Here is a 6,755-nt window from a genome sequence, read left to right as displayed (position 1 = left end):
AGGTTCGATGGTTTTTTGAAAGAATTCAATAGACTATTTTTGACCCCGGTATGATTACTTGTTATGAGTTGAGTCGAAATAAGGATTTTTATGTATGTGATTTTGATACGTGACTATGGTTTACGGTAATTCGGTTTGATACGTTCCGAGTGATATTTGGAGAAAATCGATTTCGACTACCGTTTTCGCTTATAAATGATGTGATATTGCCGCCGGGTACCGACCGCGGTATGTGATGTGATATTGCCCCGGGTACTTGACCGCGGTATGTGATGTGATATTGCCGGCGGGTACCGCCGCAAAGCGTGATGTGATATTGCCCGGGTACTTGACCGCGGTATGTGATGTATTGCCGCCGGGTACTTTACCGCGGTATGTGATGTGATAGCGCGCTGGGTATTTGGCCAACGTGTATGTGATATGATATGATATGTGATGATGCGATGATACGATATGATATGTGATAATATGGCGATATGATTTGATTTCCCGAGTCCCTCACTAGAGGGCTGGGTACGGTATGTTTATGACTATTATATTATTCATGGATCGGGCCGTACGTTCCTCGGCATTATCATATTATTCATGGATCGGGTCGTACGTTCCTCGGCATTCGGTTAATGTCGCCTCATGTGACGTGTTTGATTTTCCGTATGTATGAGAAGAATATTTTTTCAAAAGAAAGCGAAGCATTTTGCATTCGATTATCATATTTGTCTTTTTCGTATCTCTTATGTATGATTTGTATGTCGGATGCAAGCATTTTTGGTATTCGGCTATTGTGCTCACGTTCGTACTCCTCATTCGGTACATGACTTCGTTTTCGTATGCCACGCTTTACATGCTCGGTACGTATTCGTGCATCGACCCCTTTCTTCGGGGTCGCGTTTTCATGCCGTGCGTGTGTACCCTGAGATGAATAGATGATGTTAGTAGAAGACGTTCCGAGTGGATTGGCGAGCTCCGTTTCCTCACCGGAGCGGCTCGAGTTCCGAGTGCTTTGTATGGTATACGAGATGTTGGTAGAGACTTTGCGAGACGGTGTCGTGTGTGTGATATGTCGAGTTTTGTAGCGCTACGTAGTAGATGTATTATTATGCATTATGTTACGAACTTCATATGTTTACGGTATTTCATACCATACTAGTTTTATTTGATTTGACAAAGATAAAAGGCGTGTTTTGTTTTCAAAAAAAAAAAAAAAACAAAAATTTCATTATGTACTTGTGTCATGTGTTGCGGGCCCAGATGATTATGAGTATTACGAGAGTCCGTGGGTTCGCTCGCACCTTAAGTGGGGGGTCGGGTGCCCATCACACCCTGCCGGAAATTAGGGTGTGACATCCTATACATCCAGTTCCCCCACCGAGTGCTCCGGGTCAATAGATGACCGAGGCCGTACGTGCATCGACTCGATTAGTTGCCGCGTGCTCACGAGCGCAGTGCGGATCCGGGTGATAGAGCCACTAGTGCTAGAGCTCGTGATTTTATGAGTTTGAATCCGTCAGAATTCTTCGGGTCAAAGCCGGATGAGGACCTGCAGGGTTTTATAGATGAGATGTTGAGGACGCTGAGGATTATTCATGCTTTCTATATGAAGTCCGTGGAGTTGGCATCTTATAGGCTACGGGATGTGGCGGTTCTTTGGTATAATAATGGAATTTCTTCAAGAAAGGAAAATGCATCTCCCCCAATTTGGCAAGAATTCGTAAATACTTTCATCCGCGACTATTTGCCGCCCGAGGTTCGAAGGGCCCGAGCTGATAGGTTTCTGAATATAAAGCAAGGGAATATGAGTGCTCGAGAGTATAGTCTCCGTTTTAATTCAGTGGCTAGATATGCTCCTACTATGGTGGATGATATGGGAGACAAGGTACACAGATTTGTGAGTGGCATAGGGCCGCATTTGTTCAAAGATTGTCTGGCAGCTTCACTCCAGGAGGGGATGAACATCTCCCGTATTCAGGCCCACGCCAAAATCTAGAGGAGCAATAGCGATTGCCACCGAGGGTGAGCGCGATATGATAGAGGGCAAAGCAAGAGGCCGGATCTGCGGGTGCTAGTAGTGAGTATAGGGGTCGGCGGCAACGCGTATTCCGTATATTCGGGCCGGTCCGCGACTAGTACACCTCCTCGGTTCTGGCGGGCAGGATATTTGACCGCGCGTTTATTCGGGACGGGGTCGAGCTCGAGAGTTTCGGGTTCTCAAATTGGAGGTGATCCCGGTCAGGAGACACGGCACCGCTACCACGATGCGATGCGTGCGGTAGATTTCATTCGGGTCCATGCCGTCGAGGCTCCGACGCTTGTTATGCCTGCGGTCAGGTTGGGCATATGATGCGTGATTATCCATCGATGGGTGGTAGAGTCATGGCCCAACCTACAGGATCAGCAGCCGGCTCTTCTTCATCCGTACGCCTCGTAGGGTAGACTCCCGGTGGCCGTGGTAGGGGCGGAGGGGCAGCATCCGGTTCGGTGGCCCCTGAGCCCCGTGTTTATCTTTGCCCCCGTCGGACGTCGGGATCTTGAGTTCTCCCCAAATGTGATTGGGTATATTATCTATATTCTCCATGATGTTTATGCATTGATTGATCCGGGTTCTACATTGTCCTATATCACTCCTTATATTGCTGGTCGTATTGGGGTGAAACCCGAGCCAATTAAACCTTTTGAGGTATCTACTCCGGTTGGTGATCCAGTAATAGCTAGACAAGTATACAAAAATTGTGTGGTTGTGGTATGTGATCACCAGACTACAACTGATTTGATTGAACTAGAAATGTTAGATTTTAATGTGATTATGGGCATGGATTAGTTGGCCTCTTGTTATGCTAATGTGGATTGTAGAACAAAGATGGTTCGATTCCAATTTCCAGGAGAACCAGTGCTTGAATGGAAGGGCAATACAGCGTCTCCAAGGGGCAAGTTTATTTCCTACCTTAAGGCAAGAAAGATGATTGCAAAAGGCTATATTTATCATCTAGTCCGGGTTCATGACACTGAAGCAAAGCCCCCAACTTTTCAATCCGTCCCGGTAGTAAATGAGTTCCCGGATGTATTTTCAGATGAACTTTCAGGCCTTCCACCGGAACGAGAAATTGATTTTACTATTGATGTGTTGCCGGATACCGAACCTATATCTATTCCTCCTTACAGAATGGCTCCTGCAGAATTGAAAGAGCTAAAGGCACAATTGAAGGATTTGCTTGAGAAAGATTTATCAGGCCAGCTTCATCACCATGGGGAGCACCTGTCTTGTTTGTAAGAAAGAAAGATAGCTCCCTATGAATGTGCATTGATTATAGACAATTGAACAAGGTGACAATCAAGAATAAATATCCTTTCCAGAGAATCGATGATTTGTTTGACCAACTATAGGGTGCTAAATGGTTTTCCAAGATTGATCTGAGATCCGGGTATCACCAAGTGAGAGTTAGAGAAGAAGATATTCCGAAGACGGCTTTCAGAACTAGATATGGCCATTATGAATTTCGGGTGATGTCGTTTGGGTTAACCAACGCCCCGGCAGTGTTTATGAATCTGATGAATAATGTGTTCAGGCCTTTCTTAGATCTATTTGTGATAGTGTTCATTGATGACATTCTAGTATATTCTCGAACTGAAGCAGAATATGCAGATCATCTGCGTACTGTCCTCGAAATTCTTCGGGCTCGTGAATTGTATGCTAAATTTTCAAAATGCGAATTTTGGCTGAATTCGGTAACTTTTCTGGGCCATATCATTTCAGCTGATGGCATTCGAGTTGATACTCAAAAGATTGAGGCTGTGAAGACTTGGCCGAGGCCTACAACGCTTACAAAGGTTCGAAGCTTTCTAGGATTGGTAGGTTACTATAGGAGATTTATGGAAAGGTTTTCTTCTATTTCAGCACCATTGATGAAGTTAACTCAGAAATCAGCAAAATTTCAATGGGTTGATGCTTGTAAGTGTAGTTTCCAAGAATTGAAAGATAGATTGACTTCGGCCCCAGTCCTGACGCTTCCAGAAGGGTCATAAGGCTATGTTGTTTATTGTGATGCCTCCGGTGTTAGGTTAGGCTGTGTATTAATGCAGCATGGGAAGGTTATAGCCTATGCTTCCTGGCAGTTGTGAAAGCATGAGAAGAACTACCCGACCCATGATCTTGAGTTTGCAGTGGTTATTCATGCTTTGAAGATATGGAGACATTATTTGTATGATATTCATGTTGATATTTACACCGATCATAAGAGTCTCCAATATATTTTCAAGCAGAAGGAGTTGAATCTATGGCAGAGGCGATGGTTAGAATTGCTGAAGGATTATGATGTGAGTATTTTATATCACCCCGAAAAAGCAAATGTGGTGGCCGATGCTCTTAGCCGTAAATCTATGGGCAGCCTATGTAATGTTCAATCGGAGAAGAAAGAATTAGTTCGCGAGCTCCACTAGCTAGCTAGCCTCGGAGTTCGTTTAATTGATTCAGGCAATGCGGGAATTGATATTCATAACCCAGCTGTTTCATCCTTAGACACAGAAGTGAAAAGGCGCCAATATGAAGATCCCAGTTGAGTCACTATAAAGATACACTTCCTCAAAAAGAGAAGTTACCATTTGAGGTTTCTATAAATGGAGTTCGTAGGTATTGAGGCTGGCTATGTGTGCCAGATGTGGCAGGACTACGTCGTCAGATTCTGGAAAATGCTCATCTCTCCCGTTATTCTATTCACCCAGGAGCGACAAAGATGTACCATGATCTCAAGTTAATGTATTGGTGGGATGGAATGAAGAAGGATGTAGCAGAATTTGTGGCTCAGTGCCCAAATTGCCAACAAGTGAAAATTGAGCATCAGAAGCCAAGAGGATTGTTGCAAGCCATGAAAATTCCAACCTGGAAGTGGGAAGTGATCAACATGGATTTTATTGTAGGTTTGCCTCGTTCTCGGCGTAAGAATGACTCTATATGGGTGGTCGTGGACAGACTGATGAAATCAGCCCATTTTCTTCCGGTCAGAACCACATATTCAGCAGAAGATTATGCAAGGTTGTATCTTAAGGAGATAGTGCGACTTCATGGTGTCCCAGTGTCTATTATCACTGATAGAGGAGCACAATTTACTGCTAAATTTTGAAATCTTTTCAAGAAGGTTTGGGGACCCAAGTGAGGCTCAGCACAGCATTCCATCCAAAAACTGACGGACAAGCTGAACGCACTATTCAGACCTTGGAAGATATGTTGTGGGCATGTAAATTAGACTTCGAAGGTAATTGGGATTATCATTTGCCGCGTATTGAATTTGCCTATAACAACTATTATCATTCCAGCATCCAGGTGGCCCCGTATGAAGCTTTGTATGGAAGGAAGTGTAGGTCACCAATTGGATGGTTCGAAGTCGGAGAGACACAATTAATAGGTCCAGAATTGATTCAGCAAGCGGTGGAAAAGATCAAGCTTATCAGAGACCGATTGTTGACAGCCCAAAGTCGCCAAAAATCTTATGCGGATAATCGCCGACGAGACTTGGAATTCCAAATCAATGATTGGGTGTTCTTGAAAGTGTCATCCGATGAAAGGCGTAATGAGATTTGGTAAGAAGGGCAAGCTTAGTCCCCAATATATTGGACCTTATAAGATTGTACGCAAGGTGGGCCAAGTAGCTTATGAACTGGATTTACCTCCAGAGCTTGAATCAGTCCACCCGATTTTCCATGTGTCGATGCTCCGTAAGTGTGTTGGAGATCCCTCCAGAATTATGCCGATAGATGATGTCCAGATTACTGAGAAGTTGGCTTATGAAGAGGTGCCCATTGCCATACTAGATAGGCAAGTGCGGAAGCTCAGGAACAAAGAGGTAGCTTCAGTCAAGGTCTTATGGAGAAACAATAACTGAGAAGAAATGACTTCGAAAGCGGAAGAAGACATGAAGTCCAAATATCCGCAATTGTTTCCACCCCCGAAAGAGATTCAAGATGAGACGCCATTATCATAAGGTATGTAATGCTTTCTTTTTTTGGGTCCGTGTGGCCATATTTTCTTGCCATTGTGTTGTAGCCCTGTGAGGCGTTGTTATTATGGGTTGTTGTGACAGGATGGTAGCACCATATTACAGGGAAAACTCTTGCGAAATTTCTGTAGAATTCTCAAGAACTTAACATTCGAGGACGAATGTTCTTAAAAGGGGGGGTGGGGGAGAGAGTGTTACACCTCTAAAATTTCATGTCGTTGTGCGGTAAATAGACTAACGCAAGCTTAAGGTGAACATGAGGCCCTTATGATTATAAGAAGGGTATTTGGTGGCCTAAAAGTGCATACGATAAGACTTTGAAGTGATATGAATTAGTGAGACTAAGTTCGTCAAAGGAAGGTGAGGTATAAGTTGTGTTTGGGGATGATTTTGCAATTATCGAGTTAAGGAGTGATTGGTAATGCCTTGGAGAAGAGTTATGAGGATATTTAGATTGTCAATGAAGTGTTAAACAAGTGTTAAGAAGGTTCCATAAGGATTGGAGATCAAACGAAACGACGAGATTAACTTCTGAAAAATGGAGTTATACGACCACTTATACGGTCCGTATAACTTTATACGGTCCGTATAAGGGTCTGTATAACCTTTACAAAAAGGGAAAATCCTTGATGGTAGAATACGGTCACTTATATGGACCGTATAAGTGTCCGTATAACATGATCGGGACAGCTTTTTCTCTAAGTATAAATATGTGACCCAAGTTCATATTTTTCATTTTACATCTTCTCCACTTCTCTCAAGACCTCTAGA

Source organism: Lycium ferocissimum, chromosome 12, assembly GCF_029784015.1.
Source record: "Lycium ferocissimum isolate CSIRO_LF1 chromosome 12, AGI_CSIRO_Lferr_CH_V1, whole genome shotgun sequence".
In the NCBI taxonomy this organism is placed as follows: Eukaryota; Viridiplantae; Streptophyta; class Magnoliopsida; order Solanales; family Solanaceae; genus Lycium; species Lycium ferocissimum.
The sequence above is the reverse complement of the archived record's forward strand: the minus strand, read 5'-3'. Positions refer to the sequence as shown.